Source organism: Hordeum vulgare, chromosome 2H (genome assembly GCF_904849725.1).
Source record: "Hordeum vulgare subsp. vulgare chromosome 2H, MorexV3_pseudomolecules_assembly, whole genome shotgun sequence".
Taxonomy (NCBI): domain Eukaryota; kingdom Viridiplantae; phylum Streptophyta; class Magnoliopsida; order Poales; family Poaceae; genus Hordeum; species Hordeum vulgare.
This window is the reverse complement of record NC_058519.1, coordinates 176,878,372-176,892,997: the sequence shown is the minus strand read 5'-3', so window position 1 is coordinate 176,892,997 and position 14,626 is coordinate 176,878,372.

The window sequence follows — 14,626 nt, the reverse complement described above, 5'->3', positions numbered from 1 at the left end:
TTAGCATCCTTAGGATCGACAAAACCTTCTGGTTGTATCACATACAACCTTTCCTCAAGGAAACTATCGTGGAAACAATGTTTTGACATCCTATTTGCAAGATTTTAGAAATAATGCAACAACTGCTAACATAAATCCAACAGACTTTTAGCATCGCTACGAGTGAGAATGTCTCATCATAGTCAAGTCTTTAAACTTGTCGGAAACTTCTTTGCGACAAGTCGAGCTTTGTTAATGGTAACATTCACCATAATCGTTTGTCTTCCTTTTAAATGTCCATCTCTACTTAATAGTCTTACGACCATCAAGTAGTTCCAAAGTCCACACTTTGTTTTCATACACGGATCCTCTCTCAGATTTCATGGCCTCCAACCATTTGACGGAATCCGGGACCACAATCGCTTCTCCATAGCTCGTAGGTTCATTGTTGTTCAGCAACATGAACTCAAAGACAGGATTACCGTGCCACTCTGGAGCAGCGTGTATCCTTGTCGACCAACGAGGTTTTGTAGTAAATTGATCCAAAGCTTTATGATCACTATCATCGGCTTCCACTTCAATTGGTGTAGGCGCCACAATAACAACTTCCTGCGCCCTGCTACACACTCGTTGAAGCGACGGTTCAATAACCTCATCAAGTTTCCACCATCGTCCCACTCAATTCTTTTGAGAGAAACTTTTTCTCGAGAAAGGACCCGTTTCAAGAACCAAACGTTTTGCTTCCGGATCTGAGATAGGAGATATACCCAACTGTTTTAGGTATCCTATGAAGATGCATTTATCCGATTTGGGTTTGAGCTTATCAGACTGAAACTTTTTCACATAAGCGTCGCAGCCCCAAACGTTTAAGAAACGACAACTTAGGTTTCTCCAAACCATAGTTCATACGGTGTCATCTCAACGGAATTGCGTGGTGCCCTATTTAAAGGGAATGCGGTTGTCTCTAATGCATAACCCCAAAACTATAGTGGTAATTCGATAAGAGACATCATAGTATGCACCATATCTAATAGGGCGCGACTATGATATTCGGACACATCATCACACTATGGTGTTCCAGGTGGCATTATTTGTGAAACAATTTCCACATTGTCTTAAATTGTGTACCAAACTCGCAAGTCAGATATTCATCTCTACGATCATATCATAGATATTTCATTCTCTTGTCACGACGATCTTCAACTTGACTCTCAAATTACTTGAACCTTTCAATAATTCGGACTTGTGTTTCATCAAGTAAATATACTAATATTTACTCAAATCATTTGCGAAGTAAGAACATGACGATATCCACTGCGTGCCTCAGCACTCATTGGACTGCATACACCAAAATGTATTACTTCTAATAAGTTACTTTCTTGTTCCATCTCAATGGAAAACGAGGCCTTCAGTCATCTTGCCCATGTGGCATGATTTGCATGTCTCAAGTGATTCAAAATCAAGTGAGTCTGAACGATCCATCTGCATGGAGTTTCTTTATGCATTTACACCAATAGGCATGGTTTGCATGTCTCAAACAATTCAAAAATGAGTGAGTCCAAAGATCCATCAGTATGGAGCTTCTTCATGTGTTTTACACCAATATGACTCAAGTGTGACTGCCACAAGTAAGTGGTACTATCATTACTACTTTTGCATCTTTTGGCATCAATATTATGAACATGTGTTACTACGATCGAGATTCAAGGAACCATTCACATTAGTGCATGACCATTGAAGGTATTATTCATGTAAACATAATAACCTTTTATTCTGTGGCTTAAATGAATAACCATATTGCAATAGACACGATCCAATCATGTCCATGCTCAACGCAAACACCAAATAACATTTATTTAGGTTCAACACTAATCCCAGTGGTAGAGGGAGCGTGCGATGTTGATCACATCAACCTTGGAAACACTTCCAACACTTCGTCACCTCACCTTTAGCTAGTATCCGTTTATTCCACGGCTTTTATTCCGAGTTACTAACACTTAGCAACCTGAACCGGTATCTAATACCCCGGTGCTACCAGGAGTAATAGTAAAGTACACATCAAAATCATGTATATCCAATATACTTTTGTCGACTTTGCCAGCCTTCTCATCTACCAAGTAACTAGGGTTGTTCCTCTTCACTGACCGTTCCCCTCATAATAGAAGCACTTAGTCTCGGGTTTGGGTTCAACCTTGGGTTTCTTTACTAGAGTGGCAACTAGTTTACCATTTCATAAAGCATCCCTTTTAAACCTTACCCTTCTCGAAACTAGTGGTTCTACTAACCAATGATAACCCACAAGTATAGGGGATCGCAACAGTTTTCGAGGGTAGAGTATTCAACCCAAATTTATTGATTCGACTCAAGGGGAAGCGAAAGAATAGTCTCAAGTATTAGTAGTTGAGTTGTCAATTCAACCACACCTGAAAGAGTTAGTGCCTGCAGCAAAGTATCAGTAGCAAGGTAGTATGATAGCAGCAGTAGCAACAGTAACCAGTAGCAGCAAAGTAACAACAGTAGCAACAGAGTAACAGCAGCAGCAGTGACAACAGTAGCAGCAAAGTAACATAGCAAGGACCAGTAGGAAAAACTCGTAGGCATTGGATCGGTGATGGATGATTATGCCGGATGTGATTCATCATGCAACAGTTATAACACGGAGAGATAAGTAACTATCTCCAGTTCGTCAATCTAATGTAGGCATGTATTCCGTATGTAGTCATACGTGCTTAGGGAAAAGAACTTGCATGCCATCTATTGTCCATCCCTCCCGTGGCAGCGGGGTCCTAATGGAAACTACGGGATATTAAGGTTCTCCTTTTAATAAAGAACCGGACCAACGCATTAACACTTGGTGAGTACATGAACTCCTCATACTATGGTCATCTCCGAGAGTGGTTCCGGCTATTGTCACTCCGGGGTTGCCGGGTCATAACACATAGTAGGTGACTACAACTTGCAAGATAGGATCAAGAACACACATATATTGGCGAGAACATAATAGGTTCAGATCTGAAATCATGGCACTCGGGCCCTAGTGACAAGCATTAAGCATCGCAAAGTAGTAGCAACATCAATCTCAGAACATAGTGGATACTAGGGATCAATCCCCGTCAAAACTAACTCGATTACATGATAGATCTCATCCAACCCATCACCGTCCAGCAAGCCTACGAATAGATTACTCACGAACGGCGAAGAGCATCATGGAATTGGCGATGAAGGAATGTTGATGATGATGATGGCGACGATTTCCCCTCTCCGGAGCCCAAAACGGACTCCAGATCTGCCCTCCAGATGAAGAACAGGAGGTGGCGGCGCCTTTGTATTGTAAAACGCGATGAACTCTTCTCCCTGATTTTTTTTTCGGGCGAGACAGACTAAATAGAGCTGAGATTGGAGGCAGTGGAGCGTCGTGGGCTCCACAAGTCGTGCCCTCCGCTGATTCTTGCGCCAGTATTTTTCATTATTTCCAGAAAAATTCTCCATAAATTTTCAGGTCATTCCGAGAACTTCTATTTCTGCGCAAAAACAACACCATGGAAATTCTGCTGAAAACAGCGTTAGTTCGGGTTAGTTCCATTCAAATCATGCAAATTCGAGTCCAAAACAAGGGCAAAAGAGTTCGAAAAAGTAGATACGACGGAGACGTATCAACTCCCCCAAGCTTAAAGCCTTGCTTGTCCTCAAGCAATTCAATTGACAAACTGAAAGAGACAAAAGAAAAACTTTGATGAACTTTTTTTTGATCTTGTTGTTGCAACTATGTCTAACTCATATCCAGAGTTTGAGCAAGATCACAAGCAAACCACATAAGCTAATGACATCTAGGTCTCACGGTAAACTCATATCAATGGCATAATCTGCTAGCGAGCAAATAATAATAAGTCTCAAACGTCAACACTTCAATCAAAACAATCATGAAGCAGTACGAACAGATGGTATCTCGCTAGTTCTTTCTGAGACCACAAAACATAAATGCAGAGCACCTTCAAAGACCAAGGGCTGACCAAACATTGTAATTCATGGCAAAGAAGATCCAGTCACAGTCATACTCAACACAGTTAAAAGCAAAACATAAAAATGACAGAGGTGCTCTCCAATTGGTGCTTTTATAAGAGGAGGATGACTCAACATGAACATAAATAGTCAGGCCCTTCGCAGAGGGAAGCATTGATCTGCACAGGTGCCAGAGCTCAAGCTTTGGAAACAGAGATAACAATTTTTGGGTGGCATGCTTTCATTGTCGACGCAATGACTAAGAGTTCTCAACATATTCCATGCTACACATGCTATAGGCGGTTCCCAAACAGAAAAGTAAAGTTTTGACTCCCCCACCACCAATCAGTCACACTCCACGGCTAGCTGAATCCTCGGGTACCGTCCATACCAACATCAATCCTGGGGGAGTTTGTTTGCAATTATCTTTTCGATTTGAGAATGGAACTGGGAATTCCAATTACCGGCCCCTTTCTCGTGAATGATAGTGAATAAACACATATCGAGGATAACACGCCTAGCATGGAAGATACTAATAGTCCCCTGTCACCACATGAGCGGTTCGAGCATGCAAAACATATTATTTCTTGAAGATTTAGAGAGTGGCACATGCAAATTTACTTGGAACGGCAGGTAGATACCGCATTTAGGTAGGTATGGTGGACTCATATGGAACAGCTTTGGGTTTATGGAAGTGGATGCACAAGCAGTATTCCCACTTAGTACAAGTGAAGGCTAGCAAAAGACTGTGAAGCGACCAACTAGAGAGCGACAACAGTCATAAAAATGTATTGAGATTAACCAACATTGAGTGCAAGCATGAGTAGGACATAAATCACCATGAACATGAAAAGCATAGAGGCTATGTTGATTTTGTTTCCACTACATGTGTGAACATGCGCCAAGTCAAGCCACTTGAAACATTCAAAGGAGGATACCATCCTATCATACTACATCATAGTCATCTCAAAATTCATGTTGGCATCCAAGGCAAACCATTATAAGCTCCTAGCTAATTAAGCATGGAATTAAAAACTATGATCTCTAAGTTGTCATTGCAAACATGTTTCTCTCACAACAAAGCTGAAGTAGGAACAATGAGCTAGTCATATTTACAAAAACAAAATAGATCGAGTTCATACAAGCTTTTCCAGGCTTAGTCACTTCATCATATATCATCATTATTGCCTTTCACTTGCACAATTGAACGATGTGAACAATAATAAGAGTACTCGTGCATTGGACTAAAGCTGGAATCTGCAGGCAAACACAAATGAGAAGACAAAGTAATATGGCTCTTTGACAGCTAAACATGTTTTCATGCGAGAGCCACTAAACATTGTAACAATGGTCTTCTACCTTGACCCAAAGAAAAATAAAACTATTTACATGGAAAAGCTCCCAACAAGCAAAAGAAGAAAAAGAAAACCTTTTTGGGGTTTATCAAACTAGACAGACACACGAAAAGAAAATGAGAAAAAGAAATAAACTAGCATGGATGATACAGTGGCAAAGTGTGAACACCGACGAACAAAGTGAAAGCATAAGCAAGAATGTAAAGTCGGTGAGAAACACGTACTCCCCAAGCTTAGGCTTTTGGCCTAAGTTGGTCTACTCCCAAGGAGGGAAATAACCAGCTCTGGGGTACTCCGGAGTGGACTGAGGATGCCACTGCTGTGTGAGCTCCTCTGGCTCCCACTGATAAACTGGCGTCTGGTACTCGACTGGCGGCTCGGGCACGGGCACCTGTGGTTGGGATAATCCCCAATATGCGTAGATGTCCGAGGGCATAATAATGTACCTTCCTGCATGAAGATTGAACAAAGAGGGAGTAGGCAAAGTAATAGTCTCACGAGTACCCTGACTAAATACCAGGTTATAAATCATCCTTCTATTTATATCTCTATCAAGAAAGTCATGGCGAACCATGCTATCATAATCTAGATATCTCTCAGGAAGAAGAATCTCTTCTTCCTCGTCCAGTCTAATAGGTATCTCAAAATGTCTGGCAAGACGGGTAGCATAGATACCTCCATAGACAACACCTTTAGAACGGTTCATGTTCAACCGTTGAGCTACTATAGCACCCAAGCTATAAGTTTTATCATTATAAAGGGCTCTGCGCAAGACCGCAAGATCTGGGCAGCTAAGGGACCCAACTTTCCCATGGCCAATCAAACATTTTCCCACAAATAGTGAGAAGTACCGAAGCACGGAAAATGAATGCTAGCAGCTCTAGCGCAAGACACTCCTCTCTCCTCTCCTACAACAATTGTATCTATGAAAGCCTCCAAGTCCCGTGGACGAGGTTCATGAATATCGCCAACAAAAGGCAATTTGCAAACATTGCAAAAATCCTGGAGTGACATGTGCTCGGGGATATCATATAATTTGAACTCAACCATAGGAGGATTCTTCCTTGGATAGAAGTTAAAGCTTTGTACGAAGATATTAGTGAGGAGGAGGTATTGCACACACTTATCTTCAACGAAGGCGGTAAGGCCTGCGTTCTCCACCAAGTGATAAAAATCCTCGTAAAGTCCGGCGGCGCGTAAGAACACATCGCTTGGCCATTCGCATGCTCGAACTTCTGCAACTCGAGGGACCGGATACTTGGGCTTCTTCTCACTTCCATCATCCTTGGGGTCACGGCTTGAAGAGCCTCTTAAGAACCTCCTCATCTTTTCCCTTTTCCATCTCTGAAATTTTCTGAAATTTTTAGTGACTCTAAGGAAAAGTGAACAAGGCTCAACAAAACTCATAGCAACTACTCCCACAAGTGCCTAGAGGCCATATTACGCATCAAAACTACTCGGGACCAGCTAAAATTAGCATGCAAAGCTCAAGAACAGGGTCACCAAGGCAGCAAAAATACGTGGAGTATAAGGCACTATCGCAAAAACTAATTGGACCAATGGAGGAGTCACTTACCAAGGAGCAATTTCCCCAAAACAGTTCGGAGAATGGTGCTTTGAGCAAGGAGATCGAAAATCCCAGCAAGAGGAGCAAGAACACGGGTTTGAGCTGCGAAACGATTTTTTCTGGAGGTAGGAGAAGCATATGGGAGCTAGAATGAGTGGAGGGGGTGCACGTGGGCCCCACAAGCCAAGTAGGCGCGGCCAGGGGGGTGCCCGCGCCTCCAGGGCTTGTGGCCCACTGGTGCAGCCCCCGGACTAGGTCTTCTTCCCAGTATTTTTCAAAAATTCCAGAAAAAATCATACTTGATTTTCAGGACGTTCGGAGAACTTTTATTTTCAGGGTATTTTTCCACGGGAAGCTAAAAGCAGAAAACAGGGAAAACTAAACTAAACCTATCATTTTTCTTCTAAGCAACCGAAGGTGACAATTTGGAACAGAGGTTTGTGACTCCTCGATTCATCCATCTCATGGTCATCGAAAGAAATCCGTCAATGAGGTTGATCAAGTCTCCTTGACAAACTTTTTTGAATCGCAAAAGAGAACGGAGTATTTTTGAATAGTCACTAGGTTACCTCAATGGGGACGTGAATCTCCCCAACAAGCAAATCATACTTCATCTTAACAGGAGGAATAGGGCATTCAAAGCTCCCAATAAGAATCGATGAGGTTTTTTCAATAGCATTGATGCAATGTACTCGATATTGTTTCTTCGGAAAGTGCACTGTATGCTCATTACCGTGGACATGGAAAGTGACATTGCCTTTGTTGCAATCTATAACAGTCCCTGCAGTGTTTAAAAAGGGTCTTCCAAGGATGACCTCCATGGCATCGTCCTCGGGAATATCCAGAATAACAAAGTCCGTTAAGATAGTAATGTTAGCAACCACAACATGCACATCCTCGCAAATGCCGATAGGGAAAGCAATTGATTTGTCGGCCATTTGCAGAGAGATTTTAGTGGGTGTCAACTTATCCAGTTCAAGCCTACGATAAAGAGAGAGAGGCATAACACTAACACCGGCTCCAAGGTCGCATAACGCAGTTCTAACGTAGTTGCCTTTAGTGGAGCAAGGTATAGTGGGCACACCGGGATCACGTAGTTTCTTAAGAGTTCCACCCTTGAAGGTATAGTTAGCAAGCATGGTGGAAATCTCAACCTCAGGTATCCTCCTCTTATTAGTCACAATATCTTTCATGTACTTAGCATACAGATACATTTTGAGGATATATGTCAAACACATTTGCAGAAAGACAAGTCTAATCATTTCAACGAATCGCTCAAAATACTCATCATCCTTTTTCTTGGATGGTTTGGGAGGAAAGGGCATAGGTTTCTGAACCCATGGTTCCCTTTCTTTACCATGCTTCCTAGCAGCGAAGTCATTCTTATCGTATCTCTTATTCTTAGGCTGTGGGTTATCAAGATCAACAGGTTCAATCTCCACATCCTTATCATTGCTAGGTTGAGCATCATCATGAACATCACTATTGATATTATCATTAGGCTCATGTTCATCATCAGATTGTTTTTCGGCATCAGAGACAGAGACATCGTTTGGACTCTCAGGTGTAGCAGCAGCAGGGTTGCTAGCATGCAAATCCCTATCATCTTTCTTCTTCTTTCTAGGATGACTAGGTGCATCAGTGCTAACTCCTTGAGAATCTTGTTCAATTCTCTTTGGATGACCCTCAGGATACAAAGGTTCCTGAGTCATTCTACCGCCTCTAGTGACGACTCCGACGAAATTGTCATTCAACTCATTGAGCAAGTCATTCTGAGCTTTAAGTACTTGTTCTACCTGAGTAGTAACCATAGAGGCATGTTTACTCAAAAGTTTAAGATCATTGACATTTCTGTCCACACAAGCACTTAAATGACTAAGCATACAAGCATTCCGTTCCAATTGTCTGCTAACATAATCATTGAAACTCTGTTGTTTGGCAACAAAGTTATCAAATTCATCCAGGCTTAAGCTAGCAGGTTTATCAAAAGGAATATCACTCTCATCAAACCTATGCAGAGAATTTACTTCTACTACCTGTATCGGGTTATCAAGACCATGGATCTCTTTGATAGGTGGTAGATTTTTCACATCTTCATATTTAATGCCTTTCTCTTTCATACATTTATTAGCTTCTTGCATATCTTCGGGACTGAGGAATAGAATACCTCTTTTCTTTGGAGTTGGCTTAGGAGGTGGTTCGGGAATAGTCCAAGCATTCTCATTGCACAAGACGTTATTCAATAGGATCTCAACTTGTTCTATGGTTCGTTCCCTAAAAACACAACCATCTTAACTATCTAGGTGGTCTTTAGAAGCGTCGGTAAGTCCATTATAGAAGATATCAAGTATTTCATTCTTCTCGAGAGGGTGATCAGGCAAAGCATTCAGCAGCTCGACGAGCCTCCCCCAAGCTTGTGGGAGACTCTCTTCTTCAGCTTGAGCAAAGTTGTATATTTCCTGCAAGGAAGCTTGCTTCTTATGGGCAGGGAAATATTTTTCAGAGAAGTAGTAGACCATATCCTCGGGGCTATACACACAACCAGGAGCAAGAGAAGTGAACCTGGTCTTAGCATCATCCTTTAGCAAGAAAGGAAACAGCTTGAGGATATTAGTAGTGGCGGATCTTTTCCTCACTAGTGAATAGGGTGGCTATATCATGGAGTTTGGTAAGATGAGCTACAACCGTTTCAGACTCATAACCGTGAAAAGGATCAGATTTGACCAGAGTGATCAACTCAGGGTCGACAGAGAATTCATAATCCTTATCGGTCACAAAGATAGGCGAAGTGGCAAAGTTTGGGTCGTATTTCATCCTAGCTTTCAGAGGTTTTTATTTCCACTTGAGCAGTAATTTCTCAACATCATAGCTATCCTTACACACAAGAAAATCCTCAGCTATCTCTCCCTCCATAACATAACGCTCAGGCATAACAGGCATAATAGTAGGTTCTACTTCAATAGTATTAGCAGTTTCAGAAGTATCATCACATCTAACAACAACTCTAGCAATTTGTGCATCAAGGAATGTACCTAGTGGCAAAGCGGTATCAAGCATAGGATCATTAGGCAAAGCAATATCAAGCCTAGCATCATCATAAGCATCATGGGCAGCAGAAGTAGCATCATCAAGCACATGCGACATATCAAGATTTCTAGTAGGAGGTGATGTTGCAAACTTACTCATAACTGAAGGTGAATCAAGTGCAGAGCTAGATGGCAGTTCCTTACCTATCCTCGTAGTTGAGGGCAAGACTTTAGTTCTTGGATCTCTCAGATTCTTCTTAGTGACCAGCAGACGTAAATCCCAAGTGACTCAGAGAATATAGCTGTGCTTCCCCGGCAACGCCGTCAGAAAAAGGTCTTGATAACCCACAAGTGTAGGGGATCGCAACAGTTTTTGAGGGTAGAGTATTCAACCCAAATTTATTGATTCGACTCAAGGGGAAGCGAAATAATATTCTCAAGTATTAGTAGTTGAGTTGTCAATTCAACCACACATGAAAGATTTAGTGTCTGCAGCAAAGTATCATTAGCAAGGTAGTATGGTAGCAGCAGTAGCAATAGTAACCAATAGCAGCAAAGTAACAACAGTAGCAAGAGAGTAACAGCAGAAACAGTGACTGTAGTAGAAGAAAAGTAACGTAGCAAGGACCAGTAGGAAACTCGTAGGAATTGGATTAGTGATGGATGATTATGCCGGATGTGATTCATCATGCAACAGTTATAACACAGAGAGATAAGTAACTAGCTCCAGTTCGTCAATCTAATGTAGGCATGTATTCCGTATGTAGTCATACGTGCTTAGGGAAAAGAACTTGCATGACATCTATTGTCCATCTCACCCGTGGCAGCGGGGTCCTAATGGAAACTACGTGATATTAAGGTTCTCCTTTTAATAAAGAACCGGACCAACGCATTAACATTTGGTGAATACATGAACTCCTCATACTATGGTCATCTCCGGGAGTGGTTCCGGCTACTGACACTCCGGGGTTGTTGGGTCATAACACATAGTAGGTGACTACAACTTGCAAGATAGGATCAAGAACACACATATATTGGCGAGAACATAATAGGTTCAGATCTGAAATCATGGCACTCGGACCCTAGTGACAAGCATTAAGCATGGCAAAGTAGTAGCAACATCAATCTCAGAACATAGTGGATACTAGGGATCAATCCCCGTCAAAACTAAGTCAATTACATGATAGATCTCATCCAACCCATCACCGTCCAGCAAGCCTACGAATAGATTACTCACGAACGGTGAATAGCATCATGGAATTGGCGATGAAGGAAGGTTGATGATGACGATGGCGATGATTTCCCCTCTCCGGAGCCCAAAACGGACTCTAGATCTGCCCTCCAGATGAAGAACAGGAGGTGGCGGCGCCTCCGTATCGTAAAACGCGATGAACTCTTCTCCCTGATTTTTTTTTCCGGGCGAGACGGACTAAATAGAGCTGAGATTGGAGGCAATGGAGCGTCGTGGGCCCCACAAGCCTGCCAGGCGCGGCCAGGGGGGGGGGGGCGTGCCTGGTGGGCTTGTGGGCTCACGGCTCCAATCCCTCCGCTGATTCTTGCGCCAGTATTTTTCATTAATTCCTGAAAAAATTTCCGTAAATTTTCAGGTCATTCCGAGAACTTTTATTTCTGTGCAAAAACAACACCATGGCAATTGTACTGAAAACAGCGTTAGTCCAGGTTAGTTCCATTCAAATCATGCAAATTAGAGTCCAAAACAAGGGCAAAAGAGTTCGGAAAAGTAGATACGACGGAGACGTATCAACCATCAACACTTTATTCTCGTGCTTGATTTCTACCTTTGCGGTGTCAAACATCACAAATAGCTCAAGGATCATCCACTCTATCCCTGATATGTTATAATTCATTAGGAAGCTTTGTAGCTTGGTGTCAGTGACTTTGGAGAACAATGTCAATCACTATCTTATCTGGAAGATCAACTCCCACTTGATTCAAGTGATTGTAGCACCCAGACAATCTGAGCACATGCTCAACGATTGAGCTTTTCTGCCTTACTTTGTAGGCAAAGAATCATGTCAAAGTTCTCATACCTCTCAACACGGGCACGAGACTAAAATCCCAATTTAATCTCTTGGAACATCTCATATGTCCCGTGACGTTCATAACGTCTTCGGCGCCTTACTTCTAAGTCGTTTAAGCATTACACATTGAACTATCATGTAGTCTTCAAAAACGTGTATGTCAGATGTTTGCAATATCTACAAATGAAGCTCAGGGTTTAGCACACTGAGCGGTGCATTAAGGACATAAGCCTTCTGTGCAGCAATGAGGACAATCTTCAGTTCACGGACCCAGTCCGTATAATTGCAACTATCATCTTTCAACTAACTTTTCTCTAGGAACATATCAAAACAGTAGATCTACAACGCAAGCTACAACATTGCAAAGACATTTTGACTATGTGTCATGATAATGAGTTCAATTAATCATATTACTTAAGAACTCCCACTCAAATAGACATCCCTCTAGTCATTCGAGTGGCGCATGATCCAAATCCACTAACTCAAGTCCGATTATCACATGAGTCGAGATTAGTTTCAATGGTGAACATCTACATGTTGACCATATCAACTATATGATTCATGCTCGACCTTTCGGTCTCTTGTGTTCCGAGGCCATGTCTTTACATGCTAGGCTTGTCAAGTTTAACCCGAGTGATCCGCGTGTGCAACTGTTTTGCACCCGTTGTATGTGAATGTTGAGTCTATCACACCTGATCATCACGTGGTGTCTCGAAACGACGAACTATCACAACAGTGCACAGTCGGGGAAAACACAATTTTATCTTGAAATTTTAGTGAGAGATCACCTTATAATTCTACCATCGTTCTAAGCAAAATAAGGTGCATAAAAGGATTAACATCACATGCAAATCACAAGTGACATGATATGGACATGAACTTGTGCTTCTTGATCTCCATCACCAAAGCACCAGCATCATCTCCATCGTCACCGGCGCCGCACCATGATCTCCATCATCGTGCCACCATCGTGGTTGTCACGCTATCATGCTATCACTACTAAAGCTATTACCTAGCGATATAGTAAAAGCATGTGCAAGCACAAACGTTAATTTAAAGACAACCATATGGCTCGTGTTGGTTGCCGTAGCATCGACGTGCAAGTCGATATTTAACTATTACAACATGATCATCTCGTACATCCAATATATTATACCATGTCTTTGGCCATATCACATCACATGCATACCCTGCAAAAACAAGTTAGATGCTATGGGTATCTAGTATGATCCCATCTTACTTACTCAAAGCCACAACGGTGATATGCAAATTGCTATTTAACCTTCTCCAAGGACCGCCTCGGTCAAATCCAATTCAAATAAAGTTGAAGAAACAGACACCCGCCAGTCATCTTTATGCAACAAGTTCCGTGTCAGTCGATGAAACCGGTCTCTCGTAAGCGTACGAGTAAAGTTGGTCCGGGCCGCTTCAATCCAATAATATCGTTGAATTAAGAAAAGACTAAGGAGGGCAGAAAATTGAACATCAACACCCACAAACTCTTTTGCGTTCTACTCGAGATATCATCTACGCATGAACCTAGCTCATGATGTCACTGTTGCAGAATGTCGCTTGTGAAACAAAAAAATTCCTACGCACACGCAATACCTATCCATGGTGATGATCATCTACGAGAGGGGAGAGTGAATCTACATACCCTTGTAGATCGCTAAGCGGAAGCGTATATAACACGGTTGATGTAGTGGAACATCTTAAAGATTCAAGTCGCAGCCCGTCCTGCGATCTCATCACGATCCGTCCCGCGATCCATCACGATCCATCCCGATCTAGTGCCGAACGGACGGCACCTCCGCGTTCAGCACACGTACAGCTCGATGACGATCACCGCCTTATTGATCCAGCAAGAGGGGCAAAGATATAGATGAGTTCTCTAGCACGAAGGCGTGGTGGTGGTGGTGGTGAACTAATCCAGCAGGGCTTCGCCTAAGCACCGCCGAACTAGACTAAAGGAGAAACATATCTAGCGAGAAGTAGAGGGAGCACGTGGAAATTAGGGTTAGCTATCCCCTCTAAATCCTCTAGTATATATAGGAGGGCGGGAGGGGACGAGGCATCCTCAAACCCTTAAGGTTTCTCCAAAATTGGAGGTGGAGGAGTCCTATGCTGCGGCAACAAAAGCCCTTCCCTGGCGCGTAGGAATTCTTCTTGTTACTTCTGTGGTTTGCGTCAGTTTTTCCCTTGAAGAGGAAAGGGTGATGCAACACAGGAGCAGTAAGTATTTCCCTCAGTTTGAGAACCAAGGTATCGAACCAAAAGGAGGGCCTCGTCAAGTCCAAAGTACGTGCACAAAAACAAACAAGCTTGCACCCAACGCTTCAAAGGGGTTGTCAATCCATTCAAGATTGTTTGCAAACGTGATATCTGAAGGCGGAAAGTGCAACGAAGTGAAAAGTGTAAGGCTGAAAATATGGTGTGGAGTAGACCCTCGGGGCCATAGTGTTCACTAGAGGCTTCTCTCAAAATAGCAAATATCACGATGGGTGAACAAATTACTGTCGAGCAATTGATTGAACCGCGCAAAGTCATGACGATATCTAAGGCAATGATCTAGCATATAGGCATCACATCCGAGACAAGTAGACTGATACTTTCTGCATCTACTATTATTACTCCACACATCAAACGCTATCCAGCATG